The 20,211-nt window shown below is 43.7% G+C and overlaps 1 protein-coding gene across 1 annotated transcript in view; it reads right to left on the bottom strand.

Moving 5' to 3' along the window:
• SCNN1B (sodium channel epithelial 1 subunit beta) overlaps window positions 1–20,211 on the bottom strand; it is a 1,718,819-nt gene that overhangs the window by 811,480 nt on the left and 887,128 nt on the right. The window lies entirely within an intron of this gene.

The following is a 20,211-nucleotide window of genomic DNA, read 5'->3' as shown; positions in this document are numbered from 1 at the left end:
ATGGACATTGACTCAGTAGCTACCCTCTCCCAGATACAACATGTATAAGGGGAGGGCTCAGTGGATCTTTATGCACTTTTGGCAGGCAATATATCACTGGTATAGTGGGATGTTCAACAGAAAAAATATGTATACAAAGCATAATCTATCTGATTTGTCATAAGCATATCATATACATAAAAATTCAACCTATTAATGATTCCATTTACCTGATACTTTTGCAAAATAACATGTACAGTGTTAATATATAGCATTTCATGCATTTTGTTCAGACAGTCCAGCTTATCAAAGACAACAATCCCACCTCCTTTGTCTGCTGGTCTGATAACCAAGTGCTCAGCTCTAGTCAATGAGTTCAATGCCTCATACTCATTAGCTGACACATTAAAAAAGCAGGACTTACAACTGTCATTAAAACTTTTCCTTACGTCATTTTCACAAATTTTAATAAAAGCTTCCACTGCTGGAGAATTATCCGGTGTAAAAGTGCTTGGTTTCTTAAACCCACAAGCAGTACATGCTTCTACTTCACCATCCATAAAGGCAGTTTTTAACATAATGTTCCTAGCAAACATTTTCAAATCTATAATTGTTTCAACCAAATCCATCTTAGTGGCAGGAATAAATGAGAGGCCTTTATTTAATACAGACAATTATTCACTATTAAGTTCAACAGATGACAAATTAAACACCAGATTGTTTATTTGCGATTGCGTGTTTGTAGGCCTGTTATATGTAGGCCTTTGGTTTGAGTTGGGGGGTTGGATTGCAACCTCACCCTTCTTCTGCGGCTGCAAGACCTCCCTACCTGTTTCTCCTACCTGATAAAGAGCGCCTTCTCCAAAAAAAAAAACGCAGAAAGTCGGGTGTTATTCCTGCTTTGACCAGTTGAATTAAGATCACTATTTGTTAAAGGCTTGCTTAAAATTTTGGGTCTCACTACTGGATCATTTAACTGTTGCAGTCTGAACACTGACTAACACACAATCTAAACTTGTTGAATTAACTTCCATATTACATCTGTTATTAACATCACCATTTACACAGAGTGACATAGTTACAGCCAGCGTACATAAGTTGTCAGAGCTAGTGTTAACAAGTACATTATCATCTTTAAGTGCACTAGCAGCAATGTCTGAATTATGTCCATCAATCACAATATTAACTTTGTCAATACTTACAGTTTTGTTAGTATTCATACCAGCTACAGCATTACTGTCCGTACATTGAATGTATTCTGTTGACTGTAGTTGTTTGGACCCTAAATCCTGTCCCTTCGAATTTGTTTGGAAACAATGTTCTTTTCATATATCCTGTAAACTAGATGACAGAGCCGCTGGTATCGCCATAGCTATAGAACAAACCTCATCCGATTTAACTTTCTGAGAGCCAGCATTAGCAGAATTGAAAACATCCAATACTTGTCACATCTTTACTCGTTCATTCACAGCCACTTCAGGAGTCCTGTCCATCGTACGTTGTTCCGCTGACGTAAAACCCTCTGCTGATCCAATTGGTTGAGTACTCCTGGGCCAAGGAAGACGTTACCATCCCGGAAGTCAATATAGTCTCTTCAGAGCTTTTTAGCCTTTTCCTTCTCCAGTTTCCTTTCGTATAAAGAAATGTTCAAAAATAATTCATCCATTAACTGGTCGAACATTTCACCTTTAAAGGAGCCAGTCAAATAGAGCATCAACTCATTAAAATCTTTAGCTAAAGAATCTTCTTCTAAATGGAAGAAGTCATTCAAAAGTGCCATGTAGTCAAAACTTAGCTGCAGATTCAGGACCTGCCACCTTTTTAAAAGCTCTGGAAGGCTGTCACTATATGAGGACATTTTTAATACCCGAAGCCCTCTTGGAATTAATTTATGGAATATAGCAGTCTCAAAATGATAGTGCTGCCAAAGCAAACGCTTATGCTTATACATTTTCTCTTCAATTTCATAGGTAGGTACTAGGCTATTGGCCCTAGGGCCTATATAAGCCTAGCCAAAGGTACCCCGGCTTTCGCCACCCAAGAATATTATTTTCCTGTGCCAGTGTCGAGCAGAGCCACAGAAGTGATCCCCGGGTGAATTTCCTATCTCCCATCCAATCATCAAGATTTTTCTTGAAGAGTGCTAATGAGGAGCTTTGTTTGATATAGATAGGTAGTTTGTTCCAGAGTATGGGAAGTCTCTGGGCCAGGAACCTATCCCTCCAGCATGTTCTGTTTATTGTGGTGACGAGGTTTAGGTCCCTAGAGCGTGAAGCTCGTAGGGATTGGGATTTCTTTAAGTGGAGCATGTCTAAAAGCTCATGTATGACATAGCTTTGTGTGTTAGGCAGAGATCGTCTCTGAGTAGGCGATATGCAATGGAGTAAAGCTGCAGTTTTTGAGACGGTCTGCATAGGGCATCTCTTTGAGGCCGGTAATCATCTTTGTGAGGTATTTCTGTGGCCTTTCCAGTTGTTGTAGATGTCTTGTGAGGTACATACCAAAAGGGGCATTGTACTCTATAATGGGTCTAATGAGTGATGAGTAGAGGGGAACAATAACCTCTTTTTTCCTGGATGAGAAACCTTTTATGATGAGGTGTGCCACATAGAAGGATTTCCTGACTATTGTGGCGATGTGATTATCAAAGGAGAAACTACTGTCCACCTGTGTCCCAAGATCTCTTATCACACTTTTGGTGTTAAGTAGACTACCACCTATGTGGTAGTTCATGGGTACTGAGTTTTTACCAAAAGGGATGACAATGCACTTTTTGGCATTGAGCTTGAGGCCATGGCTTTGACACCAGGCATCTGTCTCAGCGAGGCCCTTTTGTAGGATGTCCACATCTTTTGGAGTTTTGATTATGGCTCCTAGTTTGCAGTCATCTGTGAACTTCATTAGCCAAAGACCTTCTGTGTTGGCCTGTACTTCAGAGTAACCCCTATCCACAAGATCTATACAGAGTGCACCAAGCGCTTCCTTTAGAGGTTCAGGTTCTGTATACAATCTTTTACACCTAATAACCTGATTTTTCACTACATTCCTAGTAGTATGCCTAGGGCGCATACTAAAACAGTGCAGTATATTGTTCTTCCTACATTTCTGTACTGCTTGGTTGACACACTACCAAGCATGTTCTTGTTAACTGTAACATTAAGAAAATCAATGGTTTCTAGGGAATAATGCAAACAAAAAGACAAACAGGTTAGAACATTTAAATGATATAAGAATGTATTTAAATTTAAATGATATAAGAAATAATAAATTAATTAGTGCATTGGCCAAGCATGTGTTTGAAGCTGGGGGAACAATAGTTTTAAATTTTTGGTTTTACAAAAGGTCAATGACAATCTAAGAGAAGGTGATCTATATAATAAGACAGAATGCATTGTGCTAAAATGGATTGCTGACTTTAAGGCATATGCCCCTTCAGGTTTGAAAAGTGCTGTCTCCTTAAAACCTATTTTAATTAAAAGAGGTTTGCCTCATTAATTATGTTTCCTCTTATTGGTTGTATGGAGTATTTAAAGAATCTTTAGTAACTGCTGATGTTAAGTTGTCTATCTCGCCTTCATTCTTGCTGGATGGGTTCGGAGCCGACCTCGGCTCCGACTCGGCCACTCTAAAAGCTCGAGAGTTGGTTCCACCGGCTCGAGGCTCCCCTTATATCCCACAATGCTAGGCGTGAGTTACCTCAGATCTCGTTTGCCGCTACAGCGATCGAGGTGTTGGTTTTCTACCGGCTTCTTGGTAAGTGACTTTCAAGTAAAGTTAGTGTACTTAAACCCCTTTAGTTTTAATTCTAATACTTGTTTCCCTTAGTTTAGTGGAATTTTCCCCATTTTCTCTTAAAATCCCATTTTTTTCTCAAGAACTTATAAGTTCTTCCCTCGGGCCTTCAGGCCTTCTTCCCATTCCCTAGTGAGTGTGTGTGCTGTGTCTCTTAATTTAAAACCTTGTTAGTAGTTTTATTTTTTGAGTTTAAAATAAGGTAGGGTGTAATCAGGGTGTTTGACTGTGTGTGTGTGTGATTACACTTTATAAAATGTCTAAGGACACAAAGGTCTCAGGCTTCAAGAAGTGTGATGCGTGCTGTCAGAAAATGTCTCTGACAGACGGTCACACTTCTTGTGTCTACTGCCTGGGACCTTTGCACCTGCAGGACTCCTGTGCTGTTTGCCATGGCTTCAGTCCCAGGGTCCTGCAGGAAAGAAAAAACAAATTGATTTTAAGAGGTTTACTCAAACCTGAGGACTCCCTTACTGTCTCTTCGGGGAAGCCCTCCAAGGTTGCTAGGTCCTCGGCTCCAGCTACTGAGCCGAGACCTAAGGCTACTAAACCTCCGTCTTCATCGGCTCCGGCTGGAGCCGATGAGTCTCAATCCACAGTTTCTGTGGTTCCCTCGGCTCCGGCTGGAGCCGAGGTATTAGAAATTCCCTTGTCGGCTCCGACCGGACCTTCGGAGCCGACATCTAGGAAGAGATCTAGGTCACCATCCCTTGGCTCCGTTCATTCGGCTCCAGCATCTCCTCTGCTGTCTGAACGGAGTCATAAATCTCACTCCTCTAGGTCATCGAGGCTGTCGGACCATGACCTTCAGAGGGTAGTGAGTCGACTTCTTAAGTCCGAGGCACTGGCCCAAATGCTTCAGAGCCCGACTCATCAGTCGATGCCTGCCCCTGTCCATCAATATGTTCCTCCTCCGACTCCGTTGAGCTCGGAGCCGGGGCGTTTCGGAACCGAGACTGTGGTAGCCGATACAGATGTCTTCGGCTCCGTCGTCGGCTCCGATTTCTTCTTTCGAAGAATCTCGGCGCCGGACTTCCCTCGTCGGTTCCGAGGGGGTGAGTGGCATCGGACCCTTGTCCGACCCTGCTCTTCCTCTCGGAGCTTCGGCGCTGGTGAGTTCGGCTCCGACATCGGCCTCGGAGCCATCACTGTCGGTGCCGAGGGAGGTTCTCAGCTTCTCGGAGCGGGGACCTCTGGCTCTGCCTGACAGGGGTGCGTTCGAGGTCATGCGGAGTGTGTTAGAACCTGGCTCTACTCCACAGTCGGCTCCGTCCGCCCCTCCCTCTACGGTGCCTCAGGTCAAGTCGACTCACTCCCTCATCCCGGACCGCAGAGAGCCAGCTCCTCAGGAACCCCTGTGGGATCTCATCCTCTTCCGAGGCCTCTCCTGATTTGGCAGAAGAGCCCCCTCGGAAGAGAAAGTGTAAGAGGAAACACATTGACTCACCTGAGTCCGTCACCTCTGACACAGATTTAGAGGATTCGAGGGTTCCCCGTTCCCCTTCTGAAGATGTCTCTTTGCAGACATTCTAGAAATCCTCAAACAGAGGGAAATTGGCCAGCCCTCAACCCTTCGGAGGATGAATCTGTGTACCTTGAGGCGTTTGGCTCGTCCTTCCACCTCCTGGGTGTCTCCCCTTTGACCCCCTCATGCAGGTGGTAGCTAAAAAGGCATGGATGGCTCCTGATTCAGTGGACCCCACTCCCAGGAGACCCTCAAAATTCATAACGGCACCAGCAGACAAACAGTTCTTGACAAAAGGAGTATCTGTGGATGCTATGGTGGTTGCTGCTGCCACTAAGAAGGAACTAGCTGATCCTTCAGTACCTGTCCATCCACCTAACAAGGAATCTAGGTCCATGGACAGGTGCGGAAGCGGATGTTCTCGTCAGCGACATTTGCTATGCGTTCGCTGAACTACCTATGCCATTTTACTCGTCTTCAAAGGGACTTGATCAAAGAAGCGAGTGACATGTTGAAGGATCCTACAGCTGTGGGTTTTCAAGATAAGATGAACACTCAGCTGGCTACCCTGAACTCCATAGCTAACTCCTCCATGCGCCTCCTTTCTTATGCGGCTGATGGAGCGAGCAGGGCTGCAGGGACAGGTGTGGCCTTACGTAGGCATGCCTGGATGCGGCTATGCAATTTTGCGGACCCCTTTAAAACGTCTTTCACTAATTCCCCATTCGATGGATCATCTCTCTTTGGTCCTCAAGTGAAAGAAACCTTGACAAGGTGCGAGACTGATGGCAAGACTCTTTCTGCCGTCGGAGTCCATTTTTCTACTCCTTCTAGGCCTTAACCCAAAGGCCAGAAAAGTGGGAAAATGTGGTTCCGTAAACAATCTCAAGGGACTTCGCCTGACGCACAAAGTTGGTTCCCCGCCAGAGGCAGAGGCGGGAATAACAATGGTAGACGTCGCCCTCGAGGCAGGGGGGGTTCGGAGAACCAGGGCAATCGAGAAGCCTTCTCTGATAAGCCCTTTCAGCATCCCTGAGGTGTTGCCCGACTGCCCACCTTCGGAGGCAGTCGGGGGAAGATTGTCACTGTACCCAGAAGCCTGGCTATCCCTGACTCAAGACAAATGGGTACAGTCCATCACTTTTGAAGGCTATTCCATTCCCTTTCTTCGCATTCCAAACCAATCAAAAAAATCCCTTCCAGATGTTCCACCCGCTCAAAGGGATCTAGCGGTTTTGGAAATTTCAAAGCTGCTTGCGAAAAGAGCAATTCAGCCAGTTCCAGCAGACCAGCAAGGATCCGGAATCTACTCAAGGTTCTTTTTAGTTCCAAAGAAAACAGGGGACTGGAGACCAATTTTGGATCTCAGTATCTTGAACAGATCAGTCAAGAAAACAAGATTTCGGATGGTCACGTTGCAGTCCATCCTTCCCCTATTGGGAAAAGGAAACTGGATGTGCTCTATAGACCTTCAGGATGCGTACTATCACATAAAAATGAACAGACGCTCCAGAAGATTCCTCCGCTTCAGGCTGGGAACCAGTCATTTTCAATTCAGGGCCCTGCCCTTTGGTCTCACCACTGCCCCCCGGGTGTTTACCAAATGCATGGCAGTGGTAGCTTCTCACCTGAGACGACAAGGATTCCAGGTGTTTCCTTATTTGGACGACTGGCTCCTCACAGCTCCCACCAAGCATCTCCTTCTGATGGCCAGGGATTACACTTTTCGCATTTGTCAAAAGTTAGGCATTTCAATAAATTGCGAAAAGTCTGTTTTGTCGCCTTGTCGTACTATTATCTTCATAGGCGCAAATCTAGACACAGTAGACATGTCTGCGAGACTAACAGATCAGAGAATAACAGACATACACAAACTGGTCTCACTCCTTTTCAACAACAACAGAATCAAAGCCAGGTTAGTCTTGAAAGTGTTGGGAATTATGGCGGCCATACCTCTGCTTCCATTAGCCAGATACCACATGAGAATCCTTCAATGGATGCTCTTTACACAATGGTCATACCAGCAACTTCCAATGTCCCACACCATTATGATCACGCAGGCGTGCAGAAATCATCTCATGTGGTGGATGTCTTCCCCTCAGCTCTTATTGGGAAGAACCTTTGTTCCTCCCCCTCCGGTTGCTACTCTGACAACGGACGCCTCCCTGATCGGGTGGGGGGGGGCATTATCAGGGCAGGATGGTCCAGGGCACATGGCAACCAGACGAATGCCACTTGCACATAAATGTTCTGGAGATGAGAGCAGTGCTTTTAGCGTTGCAAGCCCTTCAAGACTCTCTTCCCTTGGGAACGATTGCAATCCAGACAGACAATATGTCTGTAGTGTGGTACATCAACAAACAAGGCGGAACCAGGTCCTACCCCCTGTGTCGAGAAGCTCTCAGATTGTGGCAATGGGCAATTTCTTCTCAGCGGTTTCTGATAGCAACGCACATCCCCGGGAAGTCCAATCAAATCGCGGACAAGTTGAGCAGAGCTATCCTCATGCCTCACGAGTGGTCTCTGAAAGACTCTGTTGTGAGAGAAATTTTTCTCAAGTGGGGTCAGCCTTGCTGCGATCTTTTTGCTACTCCCCAAAACAGCAAGTGCAGAGATTATTTCACTCTATTCCCTTTACCAGGCCAACCCAGCAGAGACGCTCTAGTCCAAGTTTGGCCCGGGGACTTCTGTATGCATTTCCCTTCCCACTAATCTCTCAAGTGATACAGAAAGCTATCGCTCAGAAGGCCTCGTTGATCCTCATTGCTCCTTACTGGCCTCGACAGGTGTGGTTCCCCTTTCTACATCAATTTCTATTGGAGCGACCTTGGCATCTGGACCTAGTTCCAGATCTTTTGATCCATCAATCGGGTCAGTTTCATCGCTCCCTCCCCTCTCTGAACCTCACTGCTTGGTTCCTCCAGTTCCAACTTTAGCCAGGCTTCCTCAATTATCTCACTCTGTTCGAGATATTTTGATAGCTTCCCATAAATCTTCCACTCGGAAGATTTATTTGAGTAAGTGGAAACGCTTCACATATTGGGCTCAAGGAAGGGACATAGATCCTTTCACTGCTTCCATCCAAATAGTCCTTGATTTTCTAGCTGAACTCTTCCATGCAGGTTCATCTCCTTCTACTCTTAAAGTTCAATTGGCAGCTATTTCTAATTTTCATGTGGGTATTTCTGAGTCTGCCTTAATGTCCCACAAGCTTTGCAAAGCCTTTTTGAAAGGAGTTTTTCTTCTCAGACCTCCTATAAGAAATCCTCCTTCTCCTTGGGACCTAAATTTAGTTCTTACTTCTTTGATTCTTTCCCCTTTCGAACCTGCAGCCTCCTGTTCGTTAAAATTGCTATCATGGAAGACTCTCTTTCTGGTAGCTATTACTTCAGCTAGAAGAGTTTCAGAACTTCATGCACTCAGCTGTCGACCTCCTTATCTATTGTTCCATAAGGACAGGGTATCCTTACGAACCAACCCGTCCTTTTTGCCTAAGGTAGTCTCGACGTCAAATCTAAATCAAAGCATTGACCTCCCTGTCTTTTTTCCAGAATATTCCAATAGGTCTGAACAAAAATTACACTGGCTAGATGTTCATCGTCAGTTGAGGTACTATTTGGATAGAACAAAACAATTCAGAAAATCTGACCAACTGTTTGTCTCCTATGCAGAAGGCAGAAAGGGACTTTCAGTTTCGAAGGTATCATTATCTAGATGGCTTACATCTCTGATTTCCCTTGTTTATGAAATTAGACACCAAAAGCTGCCTAATAAACCTAAGGCCCATTCCACCAGAGCTTTGGCTACTTCTTTAGCCTTCCAAGACAGACTGCCTATTGACACCATTTGTGCAGCGGCTACTTGGGCTACTCCTCACACTTTCATTTCTCATTATAAGTTGGATTTAGCTTCTAGGCATAGAGCTAACTTTGGTTCCACTGTTCTCAGGAGTCTGTTCCGTTAGACCACCGGGACAAGGTGCTAGGGACGGTCCCATCCAGCAAGAATGAAGGCGAGATAGACAACTTAACATATAGAAGTTATGTTCTTACCATAACGTTCCATGTTAGTTGTCTTCTTCTCCTTCTTCTTGCCCACCCTCCTTCCCCCTGCCCTGGACAGACCTAGAGGAGTTGTGATTGTGACCTCTCTTTCTACCACCTCTTTTATTAGGCATATGCTGTTGTGCATATTTCCTGGATGAGGATATAGGTCACCCTTCTTTCTCCCTGGTTTTAGAGGTGGACTTTGTTTATAGTTATTCTGATACTATTATAAGCTGGGGTTAGCTTACAAACGAGATCTGAGGTAACTCACGCCTAGCATTGTGGGATATAAGGGGAGCCTCGAGCCGGTGGAACCAACTCTCGAGCTTTTAGAGTGGCCGAGTCGGAGCCGAGGTCGGCTCCGAACCCATCCAGCAAGAAGAAGGCGAGAAGAAGACAACTAACATGGAACGTTATGGTAAGAACATAACTTCTATTTCTTATTAAGGTCTGAAGAAGCAGGCAACTGCAAAAGCTCTAACCTAATTTTATTTGTTGTTTTTTGTGTTATATTAAATTGTTTTATTCAACTTTCAGCATCCTAATGCCTTATTTTGTTTTTATATAGAGGTCTCCTTGGGTGCGCTCTGGGCTTTGGCACCAGACTAGATTAGACTGTGCTAAGATTTGATAGTAGTACTAATGTGCAAATTAGCTACTCAAAGCTTGTCTCTGCACAGTGGCTTTGTTTTAGCCACACTAAGCTACAGGTTTCAGTTTTAAAGTAAGTTTGTAGAGATAAATTTACTTTCTGGGCAATTGCATCTGTACATGGCACTGCTAACCTCTTAATGTAATAACACCAAGAAAGATTGCTTGTTATAATTTCTGAACTTACATTTTTTTTGTAAAATCTATGTGATTGTTTATAAATTTATTTTGATTAAAATCAATAAAATTGTTTTAAAAAAAAAGAAAGATTGCTTGTGAGTGTAATGCAACAACAAGACAACTTAATCTACATTGACAAGGCAATTTCAAGTATTAGGGACCTTTAGAATGATGTAAAGGCAAAATAAACAAAGATAAAGCAGTAGCACTCTAAACAGTTAGCTGAAGTGCAAAACAATAAATATATCTCTTAACTACCAAAGGTGGAACAGGATTAACTCAGGACCCCATCAGAGTGTGGTGAGGGTGCCAAGCAGATGGAAGCTCTGGGAAAATGCACAAGAGACAATCTGTAGTAAGGGAGGCATACTCAATACAATACTGGTTTCCTGTGTGGGCTGTGAATTTCCAAAGTTGCTTTTTCCAAATTAGGTTCATAGATTAGTACTAGACTTTTTCCAGAACTGGCTTTTTCCAAATTCTGACATTAATGTTTGTGAATTTTCATGTGTTGATTTTGAGTTATTGTATTTCACATGACACACTTGTTAACAATATTGTAGTTATGGCTTACACTGCATTCAATGCATTTAAAGCTAAATTATTTATTTTATATTTTTAATGTAGGAGGGATGCACCATATGTTTATATATGCTACTGATATAATACATGACCTTTAAGAGTAGTTACCACTTAAGTATTATGTGCCATGTGATTACTGGATTTTTTCTTTTTAAAGTAATGGCTGCAGTAGCTGTAGCTTTAAGACGAAGTTGCCAATAAAGGTTGGGTGCCATCTGATTATTCTGCATTCAGTTGCTATAGAAAGCTTTTAGTTCTAACCTTCTCATTCTGCAGTTACTGACAATATGTAAACTAACCACATACATATATTATGCTAGCCTACTGCAATATGATATCATGCTGTCCCTTTTAATCCCCTCCTAAACTGGTGACTTTTAGAGAAAAGGTGGTAAATTATACTTAATAAATTACAATAACAATTAGAGTTATAGACTTTTTACTTCAGAAAATGTATATTAATTCACATTCTCTTATTCTGCCAATGCCTCAAGTTAATAGTATTAGTATTTCCAAAGTGTCCCTGATTATTTCTGGATTTGTCCCTGATTCTGTTGAAATTGTCCCTGATTCCTTGAGAGCTCAGTTTGAACCCTTAGAACATAACTGCACTTGTGACAGAAGTGACTTTTTTATTATATTGTTTTTCTGGCTCCAGTGCCTGTTGACCATCTGGCTACCACAACTAGCACACACAAGCTCTTTTTGGTGCGACACTCATTAAGGCATCCATGAGTTTTTTTCCCCCTTATTTGCAGCCTAACCCCTCCACCCAGCAGTTGACCTGAAAGTTTGCTACATCTTATCTTGTAGGTGTTTGCCTTCCATCCCATACCTCATAAAGGTTACTGTGGTTTGGCAAAGCCAATCAACAGGAAGGAGAAAGAGATACTCTAAGTGCCTCCATTTTGATTTTTTCATAATTTACTGCTCTCTGCACTTATTTTTTGTTATTTTTAATCTATCTGCATTTATTTAAACAGTTTTAACTGTTTTTCTGCAATGCACCTAGTCTAGTCCAGATATAGACTTGCTGTATCCAGGACAGTTTTGTAAGTTTCTGAGCCTCCCCAAACCTTTCTGTGTTCGAGGGAATCCTTCTAGCTTATCAGTGGGAGTGGTAAGCACTAGGTAGCCTATCTACCACAAGAAGAGTGGTTTCTGTCCCAGAAATTGTAGTTTATAGGCCGTTTGGGCAGTTTTTCCATATCTTTCCACTTTCTGGTTTAAAAGCCCTTATTTGCATGGGTTTGCGCTTTGTTAACCTCCACGGATCCAGCTGGTGTCCTGCAGACTACTATAACAACAACAGGAAGGAGAAAGAGATACTCTAAGTGTCTCCATTTTGATTTTTTTCATAATTTACTGCTCTCTGCACTTGATTTTTTGTTTTTTTAATTTAGCTGCATTTATTTAAAAAGTACAGTTGTGTACACTTACCATAAATGTAGATGTTCGAGTGTATTCACTGTTGCAGTCATCACATTTGGGTTATCTGCTTGCAGTAGCCCTCAGTTGGCCTGATTAACAAAGTCTTGGGTCCTGCATCGGTTGCTGTCTCGTCTTCCGTGACGTCAGGTAGTTAGGGGTATAAAACATGCAGCGGACGCCATTACATCAGTTTTTCTTGCCCCAGATGTCAGGTGCCCCCTAATGGGAAGCAATAAAAAAAATTATATATATATATATATATATATATATATATATATATATATATATATATAAATATATATATGTGTGTGTGTGTGTGTGTGTATGTGTGTGCGTACAAGGTTATACCTCCAACAAATAAGCAAATACACCAAAAAGCTTTTAAGCATAGTAAAGGAGAGTAGAGGTATAGCCAAAATAAGTCAGGGGGCTGGGTAACCAGGACTGCAACAGTGAATACACCCGAACATCTACATTTATGGTAAGTGTACACAACTGTACTATGTTCTTCGTGTTTCACTGTTGCAGTCACCACATTTGGGTAGATTCCCAAAGCTAAGGATGGGAGGAGGAATTTAGATAGCATTAGGACCAGCTATAAGGCCCTGCAAGACTGCAGTGGGAAAGCCAGCTCTGGATTTAGAGAAAATTGGCATATGGTAATGCTTGGTGAAAGTATGTACAGAACTCCAGGTAGCAGCTTCTAGGATGTCCCTGGTACAGACACATCTGAGAAAGGCTGTAGAGGTAGATGCAGCCCTGGTTGAATGGAGTCTGATCCTCTGTGGGATATGTTTTCCATGGTGCTTATAGCAGAAATGAATGCAATGGCCTATCCATTTAGAAATGGTTTGCTTTGAAACAGCCTTCCTCTCTGCCCCTGCAGCAAATGCCACCAGCAGTTGTTCAGATTTCCTTCGAGGTTTAGCCCTCTCCAGGTATAATCTAAGTTGTCTGTGCACATCTAAGGAGTGCAGTATCTGTTCCCCTTTGTTCTATAGATTAGGAAAGAAGGTTGGCAAATTAATGGACTGATTAGGGGTCACACTGGATACCACCTTGGGCATGAAGGAGGGATTGGTTCTGAGGGACACCCTGTCCGCATGAAAGATGATGAAAGGCTCCACTGCCATAAGGAACTGTAATTCAGATACCCTTCTTGCTGAACTGATTGCTAAAAGGAAGGCTGTTTTCCAAGAAAGGAATTTTAAATCTGCACTTGCAGCTGGCTCGAAAGGAGGAAGAGTGAGTTTCTCCAATACAAACTTAAGGTCCCAGGATGGAGTTGGGGCTCTCCTGGGTGGTCTTAAGTTTTTGTCCCCTCTGAGGAAATGCTTGAGCAGTGGATGAGAGAAGAGGGGTGGTTCTGTGTTATGTTGTTGTGTCTTTCGGCTTTTCCTGGTTATGGGGTTGCCACAGCGGAACGCCGGTCTGCTAATGATTGGCAGTAGGTTTTTACGTGCAGAGTTGCCGGCCCTGACGCACAACCTTCAACGAAGGTATGCCCATTCACACATGTCTCCACACAGAAGATGCTCCAGCTGAGAATTGAACAGGGCAACATCTTACTGTGAGGCGACAATGCTACTGCAGCACCACCAAGGGGTGGTTCTGTGTTATCATGAGCTGAAATGGCTGAGGCGCGAATTTTGATGGAGGAAAAAGAAAGGCCCTTGTAATGCATCTCAGTTAAGTATTGAAGAATCTGAGGTACGTTGGGTGCTGCTGTGTCAATCCTTTGAGATTGGTTCCAGGCACAGAGTCTTTTCCATTTTTCAGTATAAGATTTTCTAGTACTAGGCCTCCTTGCCTCTAAAATGATATCCAACACTTGTTTACTGAGGGGTGGTAAAGCAGAGATTAGGTAAGTAGCCAGGCTGCCAGGATCAGGATTTGAAGCTGAGAGTGCAGACTCTGGTTTTCCTGCTGTGACAACAGGGTAGGGGTCAGAAGCAGGTACCATGGACACACTGCGCAACAGGGGGCACCAATGTTGGTGTGGCCAGTCTGGTGAAATCAATATCGTCCTTGGTTTGTCCTGTTTGATCTTTAGTAGTACTTTGGAGAGGAGAGGCAGAGGAGGAAGGGCATAAACTGATAGTTTTTTTCCAGATAGGTTTTTTTCCAGCTGAAGGACAGAGCATCCACTTTCCAAGCTGTTTGTGTGGAGTCCTTGTGCAAAATTTGTCCAATTGGTAGTTCTGAGGGGAGGCAAACAGGTCTATATCTGGGCTCCCCCGTTTGTTTGTCAACATGTTCAAAGTCTTTGGTTCCAGTTTCCACTCATGTGGGTCCATGAGATTTCTGCTTAGTTCGTCTGCCAGTGTATTTAGTTTTCCTGGCAGGAATTGAGCCTGTAGATGCACATGGTAGCTCAAGGCTGTGTTCCACAGAGCCATGGCTAGTCTGCAGAGGGGGTAAGAATGGGTAACCCCCTGCTTGTTTATGTACCACATAACAGTAGTGTTGTCTGTCTTTACCATTAACTGTCCTAGAAGAATGTGATCCTTGAAGGCTGTCAGAGCATTCTGTACAGCTAACATTTCTTTCTGATTGATATGCAGGTGCATTTGACTTGGGTTCCATTTGCCCTGAATGCACTTCCCTGCCAGGTGAGCCCCCCCATGCTTAGTCTGATAACGTCTATTGTTAGGGGTTTTGTCGGCAGGGGGTAGAGTGAATGGTAGTGCCTTGTTTTGGTGGCAGGCCTCTGCCCACCAAAGGAACTCTAACTGTAGGCAAGGTATGATGGGAATCATTGTTTCTAGATCCTGAGAATGTTGACACCATAGGCTTTTTAGATACCACTGTAGTTTCCTTATATGCAGTCTTGCATATGGAATTAGAAGAATGCAGGAGGCCATGAACCCCAAGGCTTGCAGTATTTGCCTTGCAGATAGCAGGGTTTTTGTGGCCATTAGTTTGAAGTAGTTTGTCAAATGAACTTGTTTCTCTGGCGTGAGGAAAGCCATCTGGGAAGTTGTATTTAAGCTTGCTCCCAGGAATATAATTTGTTAACAGGGTACCAGGTATGATTTATTTTCATTTATGGTGTACCTCAGACAAGTTAGCACCTTTTGTACAAATGCTAGATGATTCAAAAGTATGTCCTGGCTTTCTGCCTGAATTAGACAATCATCCAGGTATGGGTATATCTGAATATTTCTTTGCCTGCAAAATGCAATGACTGGAGCTAGGCACTTTGTGAATATCCTGGGCACAGTAGATAAGTTAAAGGGCAGTGCAGAGAACTGATAGTACATGTAGCCTGCTTTGAAGCGTAGGTATCTTCTGCAAGATTCCCTGACTGGGATGTGCAGGTAGGCTTCCTTTAAATTGAGTGTTGCCAACCAGGCATCTTTGCCTAGCATAGGAAGCAACTGGTGAAGAGTTAGCATCTTGAATTTTGGAATCACCAAAAAGGTGTTTAAGGTAGAAAGGTCCAGGATAGAACGCCATGAGTTGTCTTTTCTGGGTACCAGGAAAAGTCTTGAGTAGGAACCTTGTCCCTTTTCCTCTTATGGTACAGTTTGAATAGCCTTTATGCTTAAGAGACAGAGTACTTGCTTTTGAGCCTCTGCCCACTGACTTGGGGGTAGATCTGGCCAACCTTTTGGGGTTGGTAACGTGTGGAAGTGAAATCTGTATCCTTGGGAAACTATATTTAAAACACATTTGTCCTGGGTAATGAGTTCCCATTTTTTTGCCTGCAGAGCAATCTTTCCCCCTAAAGGAGCAGTCAGTTGAGAAGTGCTTGGAAATTTTAAAGTTAAGTCACTGAGACAGTTTACCATAGAGGGGAGTTTTACTACTCCCTGATTTGGACGTGGGAGCCCCCCACTGCTTAGTCCTTTGCGTACCCTGGGACTGAAGCCTGGGTGTTCTTCTGGGTCTGGGTTAGGGCCGAGAAGGCCTGGAAGAGGCAGGGAAAGACCAATTCTTAGAGGGCCAATGCCTACTAAATCTTGGAGGTTGTACTTGTAGGAAATATTTTACAGTTTGCATAGATTTAGCTTTTTCCTCCATCTTTTTAAGAACTTCTTCTGCCTTGTTGCCAAACAGGCGGTCCTGATTTAAGGGAGTATCCAGTAATTTAGCTTTAACATGATCTGGCAAGGATTGCTCCTTAAGCCAAGCATGCCTTTTAAGTACAGACCCAGTGACAGCAGCCCTGCAAGATGCCTCTAGTGAATCAAAACCACATTGCAAAGTATGTTTTCCAACATGTTCAGCAGAATGCATTAAATCCTGTAAATCCTTATTTTCAGCACAATCAGGAATCAACATCAAACATTTTCAGTTTAAGCAATCCAATAATATGCTGCTGATACTTTAACATATGAAACTGGCAGTTTAAGGCCCTAATGGCCAAAGTTGCAGAAGTGTATACCTTCTTACCCCATCTATCCAGCGCCCTGGACTCTCTATCAGAGAGGGTAGGATTTTTGGCAGTAGTAGCCTTAATGCCCTTGGGTCCCTGTGAAATGGTCTCTGGATCTGCAGTAGGATTTTTAAAAAGGAACTTGTGAGAGTCAGGAACCCTGTAATATCTATCAGGTTTTCTGGGAGCAGGAGGTAAAGAGTCAGGGGCCAAGCTAGATTCTGAAAAGGCATCATCAACAATGTCTAGTACAGGAGGGATAGCTAAAGGCCTGTGCTGGGGCATGAGTAAGAAATCCCTAAGCCTCTTTTTAGAATTAGAGTAATCCTGACTTTCCCAACGAAAATGCCCCAAGAGTATGCAAGGTTTCACCAAAAGAGAAATTCTCTGGGGGGGGGGGGGGGGGCAGAGGGAATTGAGTCCTCAGCATCAGAATCCTCATAGGTAGACAAAGGTAAATCCTGGTCATCAGAGGAAACAGAAATTTCAGAATCCTGGTCAGAAGTATCATAAGCAAACTCAGTCCTAGGTCTCTTAGATGGGGGAGGTTGGCTTCCCCTGATTAAAGTAATAAGGTCTTCAGCCATTCTTATCATTTGTTTTTTAGGCATAGAGGCCTGACCATGTGGTCTGGGCGTCGGTTTTCTAGGCATGGTTCGAGATTTAGGCCTTGAAGAAGAAGATGGCTTCGGTTTAATATGCAAGTCAGTAGGCCTGAATCCACCCTCAGAAGCCAGTGCCTGCACAGTGGCTCTGGACCGAGACATCCGCAGGTTCCACAATTGAAGCATCTCATGGCATACCGGACTCCGAATGAGTCTCAGTAGAGGCCTGCGAATTTGTAGCGGGTATCAAGGGCTGCAAAAGCACCTCACTGAGTACCTGCGAACTGGCGACTGACTTAGCAGAAGCGTCGTCGGCAGCTTTGGACCTATGCGGCCTGTCTCTGTCTTTATCTTTGCGTTTTTCCGAAATGTTGGTAGTCGGATGGTTTACCGAAGACATATCTGGATAATTGAACCGAGTACCAAAAAATATAGAAGCGTAAATATACTGACAATGGATAGTTCATTGTTTAAATAAGGCACAAAACTGACAGCGAGGTACGTCGTGGTCAGGGCCTAGGCAAGGAATACAGTATGAATGGAAATCTTTATGAGGTATTTGCTTTCCGCAAGAAATGCAAGTATTTACTTTTACTGACATTGGTTTAGAGCAAGAAAAAGTTTTCCCAAAGGGGTACTTCGCTTTAGTTGAAGACTTCGGTTCTGAAACTCGAAAACGAAAATTTCAGGAGTCGCCCAACCGGCACTTGCGAACTGCTTCTGCTTCGGGCACCTCACGGCAAGAAAAACCTATGTAATGGTGTCGGCTGCATGTTTTATACCCCTGACTACCTGACGTCACGGAAGAGACAGCAACCAACGCAGGACCCAAGACTTTGTTAATCAGGCCGACTGAGGGCTACTGCAAGCAGATAACCCAAAGGTGATGACTGCAACAGTGAAACACGAAGAACATCTGCATTTGCCTTAATATTGCTACACACTCAAGTGTGCTAGCTTGTAATGCATTTAAAGCATTTTTGCTACTGTTTTAACTACTTTTCTGAAAAAACAAAACAAAACAAAAAAAAAGTTCTAAGCTTGTTTCCCGGATTTCCTGTAACTAGTCTAGTCCACCACAAGAGGAGTGGTTTCTGGTCCAGAAATTGTAGTTTATTGGCTGTTTGGGCAGTTTTTCTGTCTCTTTCAACTTTCTGGTTTAAAAGCCCATATTTGCATGGGTTTGCACACCGTGCAGCGGCATTCAGCTGAGGTAAACTATTACCTGTGGCAGAAAGTCTGCTCTTCAATTTTTTCATTAGAACGTGCTTGTTCTTTTATTTCTTGCACTTCAATTAGCTTAATCAGCTAGCACTTTAACAGGCTTTTGTGCATTTACTGTAGCACACTTAAGTGCTATCAGCACTAGATGTTCCTACCAGTAACAGCACCAGCACTTATTAGTTATGACCACCCCTCCTGGTATGATTGTAGGGCAATTTCCTGTGCTCTTCCTGCTAACCTGGTACACTTGGGCATTCTGAGACAGTGTGGCAACGGTCTAATGTACACAGATAACCTTCTCCTGTTACCTCTCAACACTCATACGTATCAGAGATGCAGTTATATCACCAAACTGGAAGCTGTGCACGCTCCAACCAAGACCGGACTAGCTGTTCAAGAAGAAAAGGACAACACCTGCAACTCACTACATAGAGCACACAGCCTCCAAAACACCAACCATCACAACCCACACATACGGAGGCTCTCAATAAAAAAATTTACCCAAACAGAGACCTCCAAGACAGAAATGCACTTGACCATCACAACACAACACCAACTCCAGAAACATAGCTCGCCATCACAGTGTATCCGTCAACCTAAGCCCTTAAGGTAAAACACTTTGCCCAATGTAATAATCATGGGAGACCCAACTGTGAGGCACACTGAGGTCCCACTCACTAGGTTGAACAAGGAGAAGGTGACAGTCAGTTGTCCATCAGGTGCCAGGATCCGCCACATAACACACGCACTCAGGTCACTCCACAACAAGTACAACTACGACTCAGTCATTGACCATGTGGGTGTGAATGACCTGAGGCGTACCTCCCTGGACTACATGAAAAGAGATGTGATGGAACTCTTGGATTATGTGACCCAGGCAGGACCCTAGCCCTGAGCAGTACTGTACCGTCACCCAGAATGATACCACAGTATGAGAAGAAAATGACTGACTTCAACAATTGGCTAAATTTCTGGTGTCATTCTACAGGGATCTAGTATCTGTCTGCCTGGGACAACATGATCGACAGACCTCGATGCTTTGCCAGAGACTGCCTGCATTTGTCACCCCTGGGATTCCAGGTACTGACTAAGGCTCTTGCCACCCATATAGTGTCTTTATTAGACAGCATTCCAAAGACCAAAATTCCACCATACAAACAAATGCAATCTTAGGGTCATACTGCTCAATGCTAGAAGTCTAAATCTCAAGATGCACTCTCCCAAAGCTGTCTTCAAAATGGAGAATGTTGACATCTGTGCTGTAACAGAGACCTATTTTAAAGAGACAGAAAGCACCCCTGTGCTCCCAGGCTACAACTCATTCCATACCTTTTGGCCCCAGAATACGTCCAAAAGCTCCAAAGGCGGTGGTGTCTCCATATTCTTAAAGGATATGCACACCTCTAGACTAGTATCCCAGCATAAAGCATCTGAGATACTTCAGGAACAACTAACACTGGGTAAGATGGTGATACAAGTCATAGACTGCTACAGAACTCCAAACATGTCCCTAGACTCTCACTCTAAGTTCCTAAGCACCCTGAAATCTGTCAAGGGCCAACCCAGTACTCTTATACTGGGTGACATCAACTACCCTTCCATCAACTGGGAAAAATATTCAACTACCAATGTACAGGCCCAACGCTTTCTGGAATTTATCAATTCCAATGGCTTGGACCAGCTCATTCTGTCCCCCACTAGAGGAAGCAACATCCTCGCCCTGGTTATCACCAACATGGGAGATCGTTGCTCCACACCTATAGTCAATTCCTCCCTGTTAAATCCAACCACAAACTGATCACCATGGAAATCTCCATCATACCTACAATCCGTCTAAGGTGACCGCCCTGAAAAATTTCTCTAAAGCCGACTTTG

This window comes from Protopterus annectens, chromosome 12.part0 (assembly GCF_019279795.1).
Source record: "Protopterus annectens isolate FY-2018-M chromosome 12.part0, PAN1.0, whole genome shotgun sequence".
Classification (NCBI taxonomy): domain Eukaryota; kingdom Metazoa; phylum Chordata; order Ceratodontiformes; family Protopteridae; genus Protopterus; species Protopterus annectens.
The sequence above is the reverse complement of the archived record's forward strand: the minus strand, read 5'-3'. Positions and strand labels throughout refer to the sequence as shown.